Source organism: Acinonyx jubatus, chromosome C2 (genome assembly GCF_027475565.1).
Source record: "Acinonyx jubatus isolate Ajub_Pintada_27869175 chromosome C2, VMU_Ajub_asm_v1.0, whole genome shotgun sequence".
Lineage (NCBI taxonomy): Eukaryota > Metazoa > Chordata > Mammalia > Carnivora > Felidae > Acinonyx > Acinonyx jubatus.
In genome coordinates this window covers 111,755,203-111,776,668 of record NC_069384.1, presented here as the reverse complement: position 1 = coordinate 111,776,668, position 21,466 = coordinate 111,755,203, and the positions used below count along the sequence as shown (strand labels likewise).

The 21,466-nt window shown below is 41.8% G+C and overlaps 1 long non-coding RNA gene across 1 annotated transcript in view; it reads left to right on the top strand.

Moving 5' to 3' along the window:
- Positions 1–21,466, top strand: part of LOC128315274 (uncharacterized) — a 130,414-nt gene that overhangs the window by 57,172 nt on the left and 51,776 nt on the right. The window lies entirely within an intron of this gene.

Below are 21,466 nucleotides of genomic sequence, written 5' to 3'. Positions count from 1 at the left end.
GAGGCCTCAGGAAGACTACGTGACCCTCCAGTACAAGGCGGTGCATCCTCATCTTTGAAATCCCCCGGAAGTCCAACGCAAATTGTAGGCGCTGACTCCGCACACCCCGCGAAGCCCTAGAGAGGTGATGATACTCCAGAGTGAACCACATGTTAATTTAATGTATGCTGTATGCGCCGCGTGGAATTGCTGTTCTGCATAATATGAGCCACTGACGCTGAAGCTGGGGAAAGGTGCTACCGAAATGGGAATCGGATGATTCTTTGTAGGAGAGACAGTGAGTGGAAAGGAACAAGTCTGGACTGGGTGAAGAACGGTGCCTTCCATTTACCATCTGTGTGTCTTCGGCCAAAGTCTTTAATTTCTTTGTGCCTCAGTTTCCTCATCTGTAAAAATGGAATAAAAATAGTACCTACCTTATAAATGGGACAGTGAGGATTAAGTGAGTTTGATATATGTGAAGAACTCGGCCTATCCTAAGCACTTCTTCAGTGTTAGCTATTATTTAAAAAAAATTAATAGTGAATATGTAATGAATAAAATCATCCAAAAAAAAAAAAAAAGGCTGTTAGAGCCCAGAAGAAATAAAATGTAATCTTATAAAGACATCTAGAAAGACTACATGCATAGAATTGGTGAAATCTGATCTAAATCTTGAAAAAAAATTAATAGACATGGTGTCATTCAATCATTTAGTGTTTCCTGAACGTTTATTATGTGCCAGCCATTGTTTGGGTTCTGAGAAAGGTTATTATTCAGTTTTCATTCTAGTCAGGGAGCAATGCCAATAACCAGATACTCATGAGAGAAGATTTCGGCTTACTAGGTTGGGGGTGGGGAGTGAAAACATTGCATCAGGAGTTAAAGCACAGTGAGAGAATGCACTTGGGGATTTACTGAGACTTGGGCGAGTGGACAGCATGGGAACCTCAGTCGGCCTCTTAAGACCTTTAACCTCAAAGGGAGGCAGTGACCACAGATTTTTGAAAAACAATAATACGACTGAAGCTGAGTTTGTGGAAGGGTACTCTGGGGGGATACAAAATAATAACTAATATTTACTGAGTGCCCACTATGTGCCAGGCGTGGATGGCTCTAAGGATTTCTCAATAACCCTACGTGATGGGTACTGTTGTTATCTCCATCTTATACTTGAGGAAACTGAGACACAGGGAGATTAATTCGCTCAAGATGAAACAGCTAATAATGTTGGAAAACGCTGCAGAGCCCCATTCTAACTACTCGTCTATATCCCTTTCATTTATCCTCAACTCCTGCTTATAGCCTGGTTAAGGAGTTGAGATCAGCGCACTCAACAGTCAGAAAATAGTGGTAGAGCCTGTAATAAAGCACCGAATTTTGTGGGTACACTTTACATAAATTCGTTCCTTAGCTGATCTTGAGCGGAAAAAAAATTAAATTGTATTTATTTTATCTTTATCTTTTTAGAGCACATCGAACATAATAGTGACAACAGAAAAATTCACCCACAGTTTCACTTTTATCTGGGAAAATATAACATTTTCCACTTTTAATTTAAAACCCAAGTGTGTCGAATTTATTACCAGAATTTGTTTTCCTTCCCTCCACCCCTGGCCTCTCAGTTCAGGTGCCCTCTACTCCCAGAGCTTATACTGAAGAAACAGGGTCCCTACTCTGGCCATGTTTACGTGAGCCTTCAGTTCTCCAGCCTGCTAGGCCGTGGTTGTTCAAAAAGCAATTTGGTTTTGGAGATGTTGAAACAAAGAACAGGAAAACCAGCTCTCTGCAGAGACAATTTTTCTAAAAATACAGCTAACCCATCCATTCTTACCCTGTCAGATGCCTCCCGGGGTATGAAGAAATTTCTTCTTGTTTCCTCCTTTACGTCAATGCATTCTTGATTAAGTCAACTAGGGTGATTAAAGGAAAAAAAAAAAAAAATCTCCTCTGGGCAGTTGCTAAAGGTTGATAGGACAAGAGTGGACAGGCCTGCTGGTCGACCCACATTGATCACCTCTCCGTGCTGCCAGACTGGCTTTTCTAGTCCTACTTCTTTCTTGCTCCTTCCATGGGGCTTTTGTTTTTTGAAAAAATTTTTCAAATGTTTTATTTATTTTTGAGACAGGGAGAGACAGAGCATGAACAGGGGAGGGTCAGAGAGAGGGAGACACAGAGTCTGAAACAGGTTCCAGGCTCTGAGCTGTCAGCACAGAGCCCAACGTGGGGCTCGAACTCATGGACTGCGAGATCATGACCTGAGCCAAAGGCGGCCGATTAACCGACTGAGCCACCCAGGCGCCTGCATGGGGCTTTTGAATCAGAGAAGGGTGGCCTTTGCACAGAGGGCACTGTGAGCTAGAGTACTCTGTCACAAGGGCATGTATGCTAAGATGAACTGTGTTATTTGCCCTTGGGGGTTCCTGTTGTTGCCAAGCTTGTGTTGTATGCGTGACTTTGTGGTCTGGGGAGTGGGGGGTGGGGGGTCCTCAATCTTTTGTCATCTCCTGATTATTGACTCATTTACCACATCTGCTGGATGACAGGCTGGCCTCCTTCCCCGCCCACTGAGCCCCGGATTGCGCAAAAGGGACACGTATGAAGCAGGACACCTCTCCTCATCCCATCTCCCACTTTGTACTACCATTTAAAGATGAGGGCTGGGGTGCCTGGATGGCTCAGTTGGTTGAACATCTGACATGACAGCTCAGGTCATGATCTCGCGGTTTGTGAGTTCAAGCCCCGTGTGGGGCTCTGTGCTGACAGCGTGGAGCCTGGAGCCTGCTTCAGATTCTGTGTCTCCTTCTCTCTGCCCCTCCCCTGCTCATTCTCTCTCTCTCTCACTCTCTCTCTCTCTCTCTCTCTCTCTCTCTCTCTCAAAAAAAAAAAAAAAAAGGTGAGGGGTGTGCTGAGAAACCTTTCTTTCCTTCAAATATCAGGATAGGTCTTGTTTAAAAAAACCTCCCAGGTGAGCCCCTAATCTCACCTAAACTGCTGAGCACAATGAAAACTGCTCCAGCTAGACAGACGAGCTCTTGCCCTTCCTTCTGTAACTTACAAATTGTGCGGTTTTGCAAATTGGGCAACTTCGGCAATCAGGCAAACGGTGTGCATTTTCAGAGCGAAGTGTGATTGGCTTCTTCTGTTGAGATTTAAAGATGACTCAGGAGTGCATTGAAGCTTGCTGCGTGGAAAGTTCTGATAAGGGGAAAGCTCGTGGGAAATTTTGAAGGTGACTGTGAGGCCTCTGGTAATTATGGTAGGAACTTTTACTTTTATAAAATACTTTTGTTTCTGGGGTAATTTCCACATGCTCAAACTTCTTCTGAGTAATGATGGGTATTTCTTGAACAACCATCATGTACTTAGTACTGTGTATTGCACAGTGTAGGTGTATGCATTTGCATTATTTTTGTATCCATACTTAGCTAATGTTTCTCCAGTGCTCACCCTGTGCCACTGTTCTGAGCACCTTAATATTTTAATTCTTTTAAACTTCACCATGACCTATCAGGTATATATTTATAGATAATACAACAGGTAGAGAGAGGCCAGGACTCTGTAGTAAGTGACCTTTAAGAGGGATCCAGTGGTCCCTCCCCTTGGTGTCTGCCCCCTAGGTAATCCCCTCCCGCTGAGTGAGAGCTGGACCAGCTAATTCACTTTAAATGACTAGAATGTGGCCAAAGTGATAGAATGTCACTTCTGAGATTAGGTTACAAAAAGACTAAGACTTCCATCCAGCTCTCTGTCTGTTGCTGAGTATACTATGTGGACGAAGCCAGCTGCCACATTGCAAGTAACCTTAAGAAAAGCCTCACATCACGAGGCACTGATGTGTCTGGCCAATAGCCAGGGAAGATTCCAGGCCTGGCTGACAATTTGATTTACTTATAAGACCCTGAGCCAGAGGACCCAGTTAGGCTGACGCACAGAAATGGTGAGACAATAGACGTGTGTTGTTGGAAGCTATTAAGTTTGGGGATAATTTTTTACAAAGCATTACATAACTTGTACACCTGTCCAAGGTCCAAAAGCTTGTCTGTAAAAAAAAAAAAAAAAAAAAAAAAAAGCAAAGTATAGACCCCCTACTTTATCTTATTTTTATTCTAATGCTACTTAAGTATATAGAACCAAATCTAGGAATAAACTTTTTATGATTATTGTTGTATATAGCTACAAAACAAAACAAAAAAAAGAGAATACCAAAAAAATCCAGAATTCATACCTTTGTTTCTTATTTTGATTTGAATTCATACTTTTTAATGATAATTTCATAGGATGGAAAATGTGTTAGAATGAAATCATCATTTCATTTGGAAACAACCTCAATGTCCACTAACAGGAAAATGGACTATGTAAACCATCCTACAAAATCCTCTGCAACTTGGAAACTTGGACAAGGTCTCAAAGACAAACTGCTATGTGAAAAAAACCAATGGGGCTCCTGGGTGGCTCAGTCGGTTAAGCGTCCGACTTGAGCTCAGGTCACGATCTCGCGGTCTGTGAGTTCGAGCCCCACCTCGGGCTCTGGGCTGATGGCTCGGAGCCTGGAGCCTGCTTCCGATTCTGTGTCTCCCTCTCTCTCTGCGCCTCCCCCGTTCATGCTCTGTCTCTGTCTCAAAAATAAATAAACTTAAGAAAAAAAAATTAAAAAAAAAAAAGAAAAAAACCAAGCTGCAACCAAGAAACCCTCAAACAATCCCATTTATGTATAAAGAAGCAAGCAAAACAAAACTGCTATTTCCTTGCATGCCTAACAGGGCATAGAAAGGCCTGGAAGGAGACGGTGAGCTGATGACAGTGATGGTTTCTAGGGAGGGGAGTGTGAGGGGATGTGGGGGAGCTTTTGTTTTGCCTTTTCCATGTTTCTGTAGTTTCACCTTTTCATGTGTCTTTGCTTCTGTTTCTTCTTTCCCTTTTTTTGAAATGAAAATTTATTTGTGTGTAATTAAAAAATAAAAGTATTGTTCTTGCCCATCTGTCCTTGCTTTGGCTGTAGGGTTGGTGTCAAAATGAATGATATATGAAAGATCAGCCAGCCAGCCAGGAAAGGTGGTCCTTGCATCTGGGAGATGACTTACTGAAATTGGTAATGTGATATGACTGCAGCCTGGAGACCATGGAGGGAAGAAAATAGGCAGCTGGGGGACCCGGTGTCCCAAAGGACTCTTCCTAGCAGAAGCCAAAATTCAAAGGTTGGGCAAAGGTAAAGGTGGAGCTGTGAGCCAAGCAGTTGTGGCCATCGGCCAGCTGAGCAAGTGCAAAGATTTATTTAGTTTGGAGGCCACAGATAAAATTAGACCCAGGCTTGACTTCTGGGCGAGTTAGTAGCCCAAAAGGGGAATAGTATTAATGAGAGCTCACTCTTGCACAGCGCTGACTGTACATCAGACACCCTTTTAGGCACATAACATTTAATTCTTGTAAGAACCCTATGATGCATGTACTATTATCCCATTTTATAAGTGAGTAAAGTAAGGACCTTGGAGAGTTAATTTCTCGCCCCAGGTCACACAGCTGGTACATGGCAGAAGCAGGATTTAGATCCAGATAGTTTTAGCCCCAGTATCTGTGCCCTTCTTAATCACTCAGCCATCCTGCCAGAAATCCTTTTGAAAGTTTCAAACAGTGTGATAAAAACCATGGTAGAGGTGGGAAAACAAAGGGGGATGAAACTCATGCTTCCTGGGTAAGTATGAGGAAGATATTAAGAAAAAGGGACATTATTCCAGTTGGGTTTTTTTTTTCTTTATTACTTTTATGTAACATAACTAACAATGTACAGGATTGGGTGGTTTCTGTTCACTTGAGTCTTGAAGCAGGAGTAGGAGTATGACAAGCAAAGAAGGGGGTAAAGAATGCAGTCCAGGGAGAGGGAGCAGCACACATGAACGTATGGAGCTCTTAAAACTTTTATTTACCTGGGGAGGCTTCTGCCCTGTCCCTTTACATACTGCCCCAAATGAGCCACCCCCCCTCCCCCCATTCCCCTCTTTCTGAGCTGGCTATTGAGGTAGATTTGCACGTCAGCCACCCTCCCTGGACTATTTATTCTCAGATCCCTCCCTTACTGAGACAGACACGGTTTAGTCCTTAGTGAGAAGTGAAGAAAGGCAGAGGGGAGAGACAGTTCTGAATACCCTCCCCATTCTCCCCAACTCCCCGGCATCGTTTAGGATTCCACAGAGAGCCTCATTCAGGGAGGGCCCAACACAGAATGTGGATCATTGAGAACCAGCAAAATTGACATAACCTTGAGGCCTCAAATAATACATTCCTCTCCTTCAACATCAATTTCATCAGATTAAAAATCCAATAACAGGCTGTCATTGAGCCTGAGAAAAGAGATGGTAATAAAAGGGAGAATCTGACTCCATAATGGAAAGCAGGTGATTTTTAAAATTGGTTTCTCCAGCTGTCTATGCTACGGAAATTGAGGAAAGGTAGAAAAGCCTGTGCATGTAGGTTCTCCCCAGTTCTCCCTACTTTCCTGCACGTGCTCCTTCCCCTTCTATTTGGTTGGACTGGGTGAGTGGCCTCGTTATGGCCCCTAGTTACCTGGCGGGGACTTGGAGAGTCATCCTCACTTCTCCCTAGTTCTGTCTCCTTAGCCTCCTACAACATACCCCTCCATGCCGTTCCCGCCGCCCTGCCTTTACCGAGGCTCCGCATAATTCACCTGGGGACTCTGCCACCTGCCAGCAGTCCCCCTCCTCCAGCACCTCTTTCGCCACCTCTAACGTGCAAACCCTGGTAAGTGAATGGCTGGACACCGCGTAATGAGAAATAACATGCTAATCATTTACCTTACTGTTGCATTCACCGAGTGTAAAATTAAGTGCTTATTGTATGCCCTGCCTTAGGTTAGGTCTGCCTAGGCTCTTTGACTGCAGAAGATGGAACTTACTTCGGACTAACCCAGTAGTCTCACATGGGAAAAAAAAAAGGGTAGGCAGTGCTAGAAGGTCTTGACGTTGGAATCAGGAACCGAAAGCCTCCAGGAAGAGGCAACTTGTGTTCTTTAATTCTTCCTCATAAAGAGTCTATTTATTTTTCTTCCTCTTTCTGCAAACTGACTCTCACTGCTTTCCAGAACACAAGGTCAAATGTAGCCAGCCTGTACATTTTTGAGTTTATGGTCTTCTCTATTCCAGCTCCTTCCCCTAAAGGATGAGGCACAGCCAGGTCTTGGATTCAAGCCCATGTCTCAGATGAAAATCTGATTGACTCGGGTGAGGTCAGCTGGAAATATCCTGTCCAATCACCAAGGCCAGCCTGGCACAGCCTCACTCAATGTGTAAATGGCGGCTAGTTGCCCATTCCTGTTGGGGGTTAGAAAGAATTCTAAGAAGTGCAGTTTGCGGCTGTCTAGATGTTCTAAAAGCTGTCTATCATGTATTGTAAGGAAAAGCATGATCTCTAGCTTCTTAGCATGTAAGCCCCATTGGGGACATTGAGTGGTGAGTTGAGGTTACTTCAAACTAATATAAAATATTTCCTTTTGTGGAAAGAAGTTGGAGTTTGTGATGCAAGTTTTGAACTTGACTTTAAGGAAGCATAGGTTTTGAGTTTTGGAGCCAACGGTTATTGAGTAGAATAGAAGGATCATTGGTTCCTAGCAGGAATGTGTGAGAGCAGTAAAGACTCCTTTTGTAGGGTGGCTTCAATGTTGAATGGAGAGGGTTGAGATTAGATGAGTAAGGTGAGAATATCCATTGGAGGAATTTGAATACCAAGTAAGTTTAGACTTGACCTATTATGGACAGTGAATGGGATGGTTAAATGGAAACTGAGTATATTGTGGAATCAGACACATCTCTGTTTGAGTCTGTCCCTTCTTGTAGTTTTATATAATTTGAACAGGTTTCTCAACTACAGAATCTTAGTATCCTCATCTAGGAAATAGGCATAATAGTACTCACATCTAGCGAGCATCTGTTGTTTTTGTCTGCCCAGCATCCATTCCCACTCCTGAAAATGCTCCTCAGTGTCACTTTGGATAATCACTCTAGTTTGGGTAGGACTGACCCCACCTCCCAGCTTGAGGATGGACACATGGCCCTGGCCAGGACAACCCATACGGTACCTTCTTCAGAATATCTGTTGCAAACTGTTGCAATTCATATACAGATCTATATCTAGTATGAAGGGCACCTTCTTACAAGTGGTTATTTTGTCTACTGTATAATCTGCCCAACTATACAGAGTTGCTCTGATCCTGGCTGACTAAAGCAGTCTACCCCCTGGCCACAAATCAGGGAAAGGGGAGTGACCCAAGTCTGGCCAGGGGGAGGTAATTGTACCACATAAAACAGTCTGTCTGAGAATAATGCCAACGCAGCAGACAAAAGAGCTCAGAGATAAAGAGAGGTATGAATGCATCATGTGAGCTCCTTGATCCTGAAGCTACAGACTTAATGTCTCTAGAGGAATTTATCAGCTACATTACCTAATACTTGTTGAGAGAGAGGCCTCCACAGGTGTCTCTCACCACTATACATTTTACGGCCAAGAATACAAGGCCCTGGCCACTCTTTACTGGGCCATTTCTCATAGTACTATTTGCAGTGAACAACCTTGAAGGATGAGTTGGTGTCTGCCTCCGGGACAAAAACAAAACAAAACAACAACAAAAAGAACAAAGACAACAACAACAACAACAACAACAAAACCACCAGGCTTTCTTACTGCTTGCTAGAAAAGTGATAGATTTCCTAAGCTCAGTGTTCCTCGGCTGTGGTGCAAACCTACTGGGTGCAGAGCATCCATCTGAGCCATTTTGTGTAACCCTGAAGGACTCTGGGTTAAGGGAACCAAAGTAAGTGTGCTAATGCTTGTGCTACTTATTGTACCATGAGTAGTAAAGTCCTGTGTCTCTGATCCTAGAGCTTTGTGTCTTCTGCCAGCATCCATGAAATACTAAAAGGCTAATTTATCAGCTTATAAGTAGGGTACAATTAAATACCAGGTCTGACAATAATCCTCTCCTCATTTTTGTGTCTTAAGTCAGAAGGAATTAAGATTCTGTCACTTGCAACAAAAAGTTCTAATAAATTGTCTCCCTCATCAATTGAGCTAATGTATGAAAATTTCTAATCTGTACTGGGCTCCCAAGTATCTGTGGTCCTATAGTAGATGGTTTTATCAAACAGCTTTATTGAAGCAAACCAAACATACTTAAAGTTTACAGTTTGATAAGTTTTGACCTATTTATGTACCAGTGAAACTTTATCACAACTAAAATAATAAACCTAAAGATAGATTATTTTCCTTTTTTTAAAAGTTTATTTATTTTGAGAGAGAGAGGAAAAGAGAGAGAGAGTGGGGGAGGGGCAGAGAGAGGGAGAGAGAGAGAATCCTAAGCTGACAGCGCAGAGCCTGACGTGGGGCTCGAACCCATGAACTGTGAGATCATGACTTGAGGTGAAATGAAGAGCTGGATGCTTAACTGACTGAGTCACCCAGCCACCCTGAGAGTGGACATTTAAAAAAAAATTTTTTTTTTGATGTTTGTTTATTTTTAAGAGAGAGAGACAGACAGAGTGTGGGTGGGGGAGAGTCAGAGAGAGAGGAAGACACAGAATCTGTAGCAGGCTCCGGGCTCTGAGCTGTCAGCACAGAGCCCGATGCGGGGCTCAAACTTGCAGACTGCTAGATCATGACCTGAGCTGAAGTCAGACATTTAACCGACTGAGCTACCCAGATGCCCCATTGTGAATGGACATTTTAAATGTGGTTTATCTGACTTGATATGACTATAAGTATAAAATACCAGATTTCAAAGACTTATGATTAAAAAAATGGAATATTTTATTAATATTTTTATATTGATTGCATATGAAAATGATAATATTTTGGATATATTAGTTACATAGAATATATTGTAAAATTAATCTCACCTCTTTATTGTTGCCTTTTTAAATGTAGCTATTAGAAACTTTAAAATCACACATGTAGCTTGAATTATATTTCCGCTGGACAGTGCTGGCTGAGAGGCTGAATTAGATTTAGATTCAGTTTTTTTCTTCTTTGACAAGATAATGTGGTATACCAAGATAATGTGATGTACTTCTTCTTGCATCATATCTGGCAACATGTGTCATCCAGCTGCCCTGTCTCTTAATAATGTTAAGATTGATCAGAGGTGAGGTGAGAAAGAGAAAAGCAAGCTCTGTTGGGCGTGGGACTAGTTGGCACGCCCAGCTAAAAGTTTGCTGGGCACGCCCAGCTAAAACATCAACAATTTCACAGAACACGAATATCATGCAAGACACTCTGTGACCATAATGGGGCAAAAGAAAAAGATGACAACCTCATAATCATGTCTGAGCATACGTAAAAGGGAGAACATTACCTAAACCACAAAACTCCCCCCTTTATGGGCTAATATGAGTGGCTGTTGCTTCTTTACCAGTTACAGCTCTAGCTTCATTTTGCTCTTTCTGCCTTTCAGATGAGAATTATTAAAATATCCAATAATAGAATCATCCTGCTTTCTGACAGCACTCAATTAAGTTCGAAGCTCTGTTTCCTTGAGCTATCCCCCAAATCATTACCAAGCCCAAATCTTTCAAGTCTTTTCGAACACCCTCTTACTGAGGGTGAGACCTCGTGACGGCCTTTGGTGTGCCTTCTCCCTTGTTGCAATGAGACAATGCGCACAACTTTGTTTGACTGTCCGTGTGTTTCTGTCAGACTTTGGCTAGAAAGCACTGACAGTGGTTTAGGTAGTGTCAACCTCATCCTTCCCCGATCGAGTTTGTTGGGTAGATTTTTAAGCGGGGGTACAACTTAACACAATTAGATATTTGGGGAATTACACAGTTATTTGCTATTTACAACCCTTGTGAAACTGGACTTATCAGCCCAAACAATTATTGAAGTCTTTTTACAAACAGATCTATGCCTATTTGGTCATTGTATTAATTTGCTAGGGTTACCATGAGAAAGTACCACACACAAGGTGGCTTAAACAACCGTTTCACAGGTGTCTCACAATTCTGGAGTCTCGAAGGCCAAGGTCAGGGTATCGTCAGGGCTGGTTCCTTCTGAGGGCTGTGAGACAGAATCCGTTCTATGCCCTTCTCCTAGCTTCTGGTGGTTTGCTGGTAATCTTTGTATTCCTTAGTTTATAGACACATCCTCCTCCTCTGTGCCTTTGGTTCACATGGGTTCTTTCTGTGCCTGGATCTGTCTCCCTATTTCCCCTTTTTGTAAGGACACCAGTCATATTGGATTAGAGCCCACCCTAACGACTTTGTTTTAATTTCATAACCTCTGTAAAGATCCTGTCTCCAAATAAGGTCACATTGTGAGGTAGTGGGAGCTGGTACTTCAACATGTGAATTTTTCAAGGATACGATTCAACTCGTAGTAGTCACTCACAACTCTTAGACTCTTCCTGGTGTCAGTAGCTTCCAATAAGAAGTAAGTGACAGTGGACACTTCCTGACAATCTCACTATAACTAGTTTATATATAAAGTGAGTGTTCAGCCATATTCTACCCACATATGGACATTAATTTAATAAACATGCATTAGTAAGTAGAGTCAGGAAGAGTTCATGCAATCTGTTCCATAATCTTAGGAAGCCCCAGTTCTCTTCTCTTTAGGAGCTCTAACCACATCTTAAATGAAGGATTCGCTGGGGCAGATGTCCCAGCTAGAGGCAGGATTCAGTTGCACCTACAGTGGTATCAGCCAACCGGAATCTGAAATCAGGGCTGGACATAGGGCCATTTCTGATTCTGGCCCCGGATGCCATCCTTCTGGGCAAAGGTGAAGGGTTCACCTTGTTTGTGAAAAGGTGAGGAATGTCTCGAAAACATTTTCTCTTGAACCTCAGCAATTTTACCAGTGGCGGTCCATTTGTAGTATCCATTATGCTAATAAAAGAGTCACTAATTTCACCAATGAAAGCCTATTAATAACATTTATTATAATTAGCAAAGCCTCCGGTGTTGATTGAAGGTAGCTAGAGCCTTGTGATACTCTTCTTCGGTGTGTGGCATTTGGATTAAATGCTAGCTGTGACTTCTTGAACAGGGCAACCAAGTGTCCCCGAGAGTGTGCACTGAGACTAACAAACACACACGTTTATATCACACTGTCTGAGCTAAAGTATTTAAAAGTAAATCACAGACCTCATAACCAGGCCACCCTATTTTCAGACTTGTGCTTGGGAGGGTGCATCATAAATGGATGCATGTTGGGGTGTAAAGACCATGGAACTGGGTCAAGTGTGCCCTTTTCAGCTATCTTTGTGACCTTGAGCAAACCATTTAAATGTTCTGGGTTTCACTGTCTTCATCTATAAAATGAAAGGCCTGGATTAAATGATCCTTTAAGTTGCCTTCAGCACTTAAATTCTACAATTCCATTCCAAGAGCTAATAATTCAACAAGTATGAAATCCTATAACAGACTGAATACATAACTGCTCAGAGCAAATGATATGAGGGGGAGACTGGATTAGTTAAGGAAGACTCTGAGGAAGTAAGGCAAAGCCAGTTACCAGTGAGTTATTTCACTGGACAGTGTGTATGTGTGTGTGTGTGTGTGTGTGTGTGTGTGTGTGTATTTTAACCCAACAGCCCATTGACCTATGTAGATCTCAATGACCCTTGGCACTCTAAGACTCTATATGAGACATTATGTAGGGTGATCTTGTTAGCATTCAGAGTTTGTAGTTGGTGAGGGGACATAGCATTGGTTTTGCTTGCTTGAAGTTGACAGGTACCTCGATGGCAGATTTGGCTACAAACTGAAGAGAGTCACGTGTCCCCACCAGTTAAGTTTTGTGCCTTCTCTAGGGACAAAGCCGTTGGAGTAAAATGGCTATTTACATGACTAAAGTCTGAACAAAGATGCACATTTCTTTCTGGTCAGTAAGGAAAGGGAAGAATGCACTGATTTCAGTGTACCTTGATTAAAGTAGCCTTCAAAAACTTCTTAAAGTTTATTTATTTTGAGAGAGAGAGAGAGAGAGAGAGAGAGAGAAAGAGAGAAAGAGAACATGAGCGGGGGAGGGGTAGAGAGAAGAGAGACAGAGACAGAAAAAGAGAGAGAGAATCCCAAGCAGGCTCCGTGCTGTCAACACAGAGCCTGACAGGGAGCTTGATCTCACAAACGGTGAGATCATGACCTGAGCTGAAACCAAGAGTCTGACGCTTAACCAACTGAGCCACACGGGTGCCCCAAAGTAGCATTCCAGTTTTAAACATCGCCAAAAACACACAATTTCAAGAAACCCCACAGGCAAATTAGCTGTACTTTGACAGTGTGTATTTCCCAGTACTCCCCAGACTTTCTGCCCAGGGATGGTAGAGGAGAATGTGACAGCTGCCCTTTGTCTGGGATGAAAACACATGCTGGACGGAAGGGAGATGGGGCAAACTGCAGTGTCCACAGGAACCAGGCAAGTAAGGTTAGCAAATGAAGCACAGTTGATATGAGTTAGTGGGATATGAGGGGATAGATGTGGCCCCATGAAAGACGGAAAGCCACCATCCGGCATCTGTGGACAGAAACGATGGCAACTGTATGTTCAAGGTTGGCAGATAGTGTAATATTTTGTCTTTCTCCCAAACTGGAAACCCAGATTTTTATGTGATAATTATTGGTTATGGGACGTTTGTAATGAATTCAACCTTTTGAAGTTTCATAGGCTGACTGACCAAAACATCTCTTTGTGCAGGGTGGACATTTAGGCCATTGATTTGTCGTGGAAAAAAACAAGGGCTTTGGACATACCTGGGAACAGTTTGGCAAAACCACTTGCCGCTTACGTAACAGGGGGTGGGTATTTAAGATGTCTGAATCTCATTTTTCTTATATGTGCAAATGAGGGTATGTTTACATATTTGGTAGGGTTATTGCAAATGTTGAAAGAGACAAGGTATTTGACAAAACATGCATGTCTTGTCACCTGGCATTCAGTCCAACGAATGCAATACTTATGTCTGCTCTTTTCCGATATACCCTTTGGACCAATGGTTATAAACTGGGTGAACACAGGTGAAATCCAGCCACAAATCATTTTTTTAAAAAATTTGAGATATAATTGACATATAGCATTATTTTAGTTTCAGGTGTACAGCATAATGATTTGACATTTGTATGTATTGTGAAAGGATCGATGCAGTAAGTCTAGTTAACATCCATCACCATACATAGTCACAATTCTGTTTCTCATGATGATCACTTTTAAGATGCAGATCCTTTAAAAAAAACTTTTGTGTGGGGGATTTTTTTTCCCCCCTGGGCTTTGGCATGCCCTTTACCAGTCTGCTTACTGCTAAGGCTGAAAATAAACAGAGTAGCTTGTCCAGAAGAACTTCAGTCTTTTCTTCTTTGCTCACCATCATCTGGCTATGTTTTAGGATGTCAATTCACTGTAATTATAGCCAGTCATGTGACATTTGAAGAAAATAGTAGTAATAATAATAACAACAACAATAACAAACCACTACTTACAGCACTGCAGACAGCTACTATGAGAGGTCTAAAATACAGGCACTGCCATTGGACCATCTTAATCCTGATATCAGCGTGTTGAAGACTTCACCCTGTGTCTCCCTGCCTGCATGTAGTTATGCTAACACTTTCGACCCTCTAAATTGTTTGTGACCCATCAAAGTCTCCGAGTGTCTCTGTTTAAAGAGCAGAATTCCATGGCAACTTTCATCTCTGCGTTACTAAATAATTACATTGAGGACATGTAAACTTTGCTGGGAAATGTGGGACTAGACAGTTTACGGTAACCCATCCTTTTCAGAGTTTCACAAAGCATGTTTCAGTATCCCTATCTCATTTGATCTTCAAAGCAACTCTATTTCTATCCCCCTTTGTGATGTGAAAAGTGATATGCAATGGTTGCAAAGCTCACATGTTCCTTTTTAGGGAAGGCTCCCCTTGTCTGGAGTGGAACGTCAGCTTCCTCCCCTGATAGGAGACATGAGCTCTTTGGTTGGTCCTTGTCCCCATCAGTCTGCTACTTTCAGTTTTGCCTGATTCCTTAACCATCCAAATCTGTGACCCCAACATATAGGATATTCACCTGACCCTGAATGCCGTGTGGTGTATTTCCGATCCCTGCCATATCAAACTCTGTTCGGTGATACAAAGCTTCATACTGCTGACTGTGGAGAATCAATAGACACATTATCATCTGTATAGAGGCTAGCCAGTGCGATCAGGATAATAGCAAATTTCGTGTCACGTCTCAGACTTCTCTGGCTTCTGCTTTGCATGATATTTAAATAACCTGGTGGATTTATATGGCTTCAGCTGGTCATGCACCAAAGCATAAATGCTCATTTCCCTCAACATATTCTGTGCTGAAAGCATGATACGAAAATCCGGCAAACAATGTTTCCTTATCAAATAATAATTAAAAGGTTATGTCGCAAGGGTTCTGGAAATATCATCGCTTCCCCAGGAAATAGCTGTGGAAAGATTTCCCACTGTGGCTTGACGGTAGGTGGCATGGAAATGAGTGCAGCAGCCGTGAAAATATGCACAAGTCCCAGATCCTGGGCCTCAGCGAGATATAATGGGTGGCTGGTGGATCTTAACATTTGCAAGCCTGGAAAATTATGATTTGGGGAGTTGTAAGCAGTTTATGCTTCCTAGGGTAGAGCTTGCAATTTGTCTTCAGGGGTGTATCAATCAGAGTCATCTGGTACAAGCAACAGAAACAGACTTTGGCTGGTTTTATCGGGAGGATATGGGGTAGCTCAGAGAACAAGAATAAAAATGGATGAACCGTGGTTTTTGCTAGAACTAGGAATCAGATGGCAAGAGCTAGCCGACAGTCTCTTTGGGTCTGCTTTCAGGATAAATGATCATTCATTTTCAGCCTCGAAGTCACTTAACTCAAGGTTCAGATTCTAGGGAAATATGCTTGATTTTCTAACATGTCCCTTACGCCTGGGAGGAAGTGCATTTTGATTGGCAGTCCCACCATAACTGCCTGCCATCGGGCTGGATAGTCAAAATCAAATTCTCATGCTGATTCCAGAACATGCAGGCACAGCGCCAAGAAGACATCTGCCCCGAGCAGACCTTCCCTTTGTTCCAGGAGGAACTGCTTCCCCAGACCTACTGGTTAAGCAACTTTAAGACAAATATCTAGTGGTTAGGGGACTAGGATTCAACCAGACACGTGTGAGACACCCAGGGAAGCGCATCCCACTGTCTAAGACAAGGTCATATGTCCCCTCTTGGTGCAGGGTCACTGCTGCAAACAGCTTGTTACCTAGAGAGGTAAACTGAGTGATTAAAAAAGCAATAAGCAAGGTAACTAGTAAGAAAGGGAGAGGACTTTCAGTACTGACAGAAACCTGTTTCACTCTCCAGGAGGGGAAGAAATATGGATTCCGATTATTGAGACTAAGAAGGAGCTGGCCATGCGGAGTTCAGCTTTCCCTTTCTTTCTGGAAGTCAGTGGCAGGCAGGAAGTAAAAATGAATCTGGCAATGCATTCTAGTACAGAAGTTCTTAAAGTGTAGTCTTCAGAACGCTGGGTCCCCAAGACCCTCTCAGGGGTCCCCAAGACCTGCTCAATTCAGCAAAGTCAAAAGTATTTCCATAATAACGCTAAGACGTTATTTGTCTTTTCCACCGTGTTGATTTTTGCATTGATGGATGAAACTGCTGTGTCTTAGCATGAATCAGGGTGGGGACACCAAATTGTGTTCGTAGTCACTGTGTTCTTTCCTGCCCCACTCTCAGGAAAAAAGCCAAAAACAAGAATTCAAGAATGTCTTCAAGGGTGCATGTATGGCTCAGTTGGGGAAGCATCCAACTTTTGATCTCAGGGCTGTGAGTTTAAGCCCTACATTGGGTTCCACGCTAAGTGTGGAGCCTACTTAAATGTATGTGTATATATATCATTAATTTTATAATTAATAAATTATAATTATTTTTATCATATCAACCATTGTGCGTACTGATGCAGGATCCTGGAACACAATTGTTGTCTATAGGAAGAGCACTTGTGCTGTTGTTTGTGTTGTGAGCTAAAATAGATTTTCCCTCCAGAACAGCATTGTACCTTCCAGACACTGCTGGAAAACAAACTATGGTTATTCAGACTTGGGCATTTGGCAAACATTTTCTCTACGTAAATGACTGTCATTTCAAGCTAACTGGAAGTATTTGTTGCTAATAATGCAATTTTTGCTCATAAGCAAAAAATTAGAAGTTTAGAAAGCTTGTCTCTATCACAATAGGCTTGACAGCTTTCCAATACTTAAAGACTTTTCTGATGATATTGGTGGTGATTAATGAACATGGGTTTGTGGTACTGTCTAATGAAATGAGGCAACATTTGGAAGATCTGCTTATCTCAGTTAACCAAAACTTCCTAAATATTCGATAGATGATGTTACCAACATCCATTCAAACTGCAAGGTTGGTCAGAGAATTTTAATGTAACAGAGTTTGAAAAGCTCATTGATGTGGTTTGATATTTTATATTGCAATTAACTTTTAAGAAACTACCACTTGTTGAATTTTGGTGTTGTATCAAAGCAGAATACCAACAATTATCTGAACATATAAAATATTCCTCCCTTTTCCAATTATATATCTCTGTGAGGTTCCGTTTTCTTGATATACTTTAAAAAAAAAAACATATTGTAAAACAGGCTAAATGCAGAAGCAGCTATGAGAATCCAACTATCTTTATATTAAGCCAGACATTAAGGTTGTAAAAATATATAACAATTATACTCTTTTTTTAAAAGATGAAATTTATTGTCAAATGGGTTTCCATACAACACTCAGTGCTCATCTCAACAGGTGCCCTCAATACCCATCACCCACTGTCCCCTCCCGCCCACCCCATCAACCCTCAGTTTGTTCTCAGTTTTTGAGTCTCTTATGGTTTGCCTCCTTCCTTCCCTCTCTGTAACATTTTTTCCCCTTCCCCTCCCCCATGGTCTTCTGTTAAGTTTCTCAGGATCCACATAAGAGTGAAAACATATGGTATCTGTCTTTCTCTGTATGACTTATTTCACTTAGCATCACACTCTCCAGTTCCATCCATGTTGCTACAAAAGGCCATATTTCATTCTTTCTCATTGCCAAGTAGTATTCCATTGTATATATAAACCACAATTTCTTTATCCATTCATCAGTTGGTGGACATTTAAGCTCTTTCCATAATTTGGCTATTGTTGAAAGTGCTGCTATAAACATTGGGGTACAAGTGCCCCTATGCATCAGCACCCCTGTATCCCTTGGGTAAATTCCTAGCAGTGCTATTGCTGGGTCATAGGGTAGGTCTATTTTTAATTTTTTGAGGAACCTCCACACTGTTTTCCAGAGCGGCTGCACCAGTTTGCATGCCCACCAACAGTGCAAGAGGGTTCCCGTTTCTCCATATCCTCTCCAGCATGTATAGTTTCCTGATTTGTTCATTTTAGCCACTCTGACTGGTGTGAGGTGGTATCTGAGTGTGGTTTTGATTTGTATTTCCCTGATGAGGAGTGACGTTGAGCATCTTTTCATGTGCCTGTTGGCCATCTGGATGTCTTTAGAGAAGTGTCTATTCATGTCTTCTACCCATTTCTTCACTGGATTATTTGTTTTTCAGGTGTGGAGTTTGGTGAGTTCTTGATAGATTTTGGATACTAGCCCTTTGTCCTATATGTCATTTGCAAATATCTTTTCCCATTCCGTTGGTTGCCTTTTAGTTTTGTTGATTGTTTCCTTTGCAGTGCAGAAGCTTTTTATCTTGATGAGGTCCCAATAGTGCATTTTTGCTTTTAATTCCCTTACCTTGGGAGATGGGTCGAGTAAGAAATTGCTGCGGCTGATGTCAGAGAGGTTTTTTCCTGCTTTCTCCTCTAGGATTTTGATGGTTTCCTGTCTCACATTCAGGTCCTTTATCCATTTTGAGTTTGTTTTGTGAATGGTGTAAGAAAGTGGTCTAGTTTCATCCTTCTGCATGTTGCTGTCCAGTTCTCCAGCACCATTTGTTAAAAATACTTTTTTCCATTGGATATTCTTTCCTGCTTTGTCAAAGATTAGTTGGTCATACTTTTGTGGGTCCAATTCTGGAGTCTCTACTCTATTCCATTGGTCTATGTGTCTGTTTTTGTGCCAATACCATGCTGTCTTGATGATTACAGCTTTGTAGTAGAGGCTAAAGTCTGGGATTGTGATGCCTCCCACTTTGGTCTTCTTCTTCAATATTACTTTGGCTATTCGGGGGTCTTTTGTGGTTCCATACAAATTTTAGGATTGCTTGTTCTAGCTTTGAGAAGAATGCTGGTGCAATTTTGATTGGGATTGTATTGAATGTGTAGATTGCTTTGGGTAGTATTGACATCTTAACAATATTTATTCTTTGAATCCATGAGCATGGAATGTTTTTTCATTTCTTTGTATCTTCTTCAATTTCCTTCATAAGCTTTCTATAGTTTTCAGCATAAAGATCTTTTATATCTTTGGTTAGGTTTATTCCTAGGTATTTTATGATTCTTGGTGCAATTGTGCATGGGATCAGTTTCTTTATTTGTCTTTCTGTTGCTTCATTATTAGTGTATAAGAATGCAACTGATTTCTGCACATTGATTTTGTATCCTGCGACTTTGCTGAATTCACGTGTCAGTTCTTATAACAATTATACTCTTACCTTTTTTCGGTTTTAGAAAATACAATTGTTTCTGATAAAAACGTTATTTATGTTAATATTTAATGGATTTGTTATTGTTTGTTTGTTTGTTTACAGAGAGTGAGAACGTGAGTCAGGGAGGGGCAGAGGGAGAGAGAGAGAGAACTTTAAGCAGGCTATATACCCAGCCTAGAGCCTGAGTTGGAGCTCACTCTCACAACTGTAAGATCATGACCTGAACTGAAATCAAGAGTGAGATATTTAACTGACTGAGCCACCTAAGCACCCCATATTATTGTTTTTAAATGAACTAATGCATAAATATTTAAATTTTTATATAATTCCTACTTTGGTAAATAGGTATCAGTACAACCCAGATAAGTGAAGGCTTTTTGGAATCCTCAATAATTTTTAAGAATTTAAAGGGGTGCTGAGACCACAAAGTTTGAGAGCTGCCATTCCAGCGGAATTCCTTTCCCGTGGAAGGAAGTATCTTGAGTAGGAAAAAGTTTCCCTCTTTAACAAAAAGAAACCCATCTCAGTAGTTGTTTCAGAAGACACCATTAACTGGCTTCATTTGATAACTGGGAGTTATTCACATTTCACTCTAGAGGCTGGCGAACTGAATACTTTGCAAATAGCCACTGTGTCCAGAAATAGCCACGTGACCTAGTTTTGGAACATAAAATTCTAGAAGATGCTGTTGGTGGCCTGCCCGGTTCTCCTTACTGGGACAATGTACCTGTCCCCCAGCTTCTGTGAATTGCCCTCAACCAGGGCAGCCTCCTTGCTTGGAACTGACTGGAAGGTTGTGCCACATACCCAAGGCTGAGGTGAGATTTCATCAGAATCCACATCTTTGCCCAGCTCCTTCCCTCTGCCTTATACTCCATTCTTTACTCCCTTAATAGTTTTACTGAAAACACTCCCTCAATCAGTCACTTACATAAGGACCCCCATGTCAGGCTCTGGAGAACCCAGTCAAAGGCAGACATAAGCAGAAGTCAGTGGGAGTGCCTTTCTGGCAAAGCATTTGCTTTCCTGACTAAAAAAAGAGAAAGGGGAAAATATCCAGTGGTCCTGGCCTCTTGCCCTCTAGAGCATCACTGTGACGTCTGGATCTAGAGCTCCCATCTTGTGGCTAAGAGGCAATAGGCATAAAGGAAAGGCCAAAAGAGGCCTAGAATCAGTGCCAGCAGCTCCTACTTTCAGACTTTTATATGTGAGACAAATTCATTCTATTTGCTTAATTCAATGTTTTTCTTAATTGCAATGGAACACATTACTATCTGATACAGTTGCTGTGACAATATAATGAGAAAATAAAGGGCCTAGCATATTAGCAAACCCTCAAAAAATTGTAACCTCCACCCATCTCTACCCAAATTAATTTTCCTGGTTGGAGTTTATGGAAGGCCAAATGAAATGATAAGATACCTTTGTGTTGTATATTATATGTCAAGGTTAGCCTTTTCTGAGCTACTTATAGTTTTAAACGAATGCCTTGATTAAAGAGGGATAACCTAATAACAGGCAGGAACAGGGAATTTTGTCTCTCTTTCCTTACATTTCAGCAGTGGGTGGTCTTGTGTGTTGGGAGGGTTGACCCAGCTCATTGCTTTAATATCGCTTAAAGACTTAAGGAAAAATAGCTTTCTATTTCATTAAAAAAATGTGTTATATTTTAGGCTTTCATCGGCTAACTTTTCAAGTTAATTATAATAGCACTAATATTTGTACCAACGCAGAAGAGTATGGTTGAGTGGCTTGGGCGTCAGAAACAGCAGGGTCTTTGTCCGGATTGTGATCCCATGTACATTCCACAGCATCTCTTTGTCTGGGGCGGGGGAAGGGGGGGGAC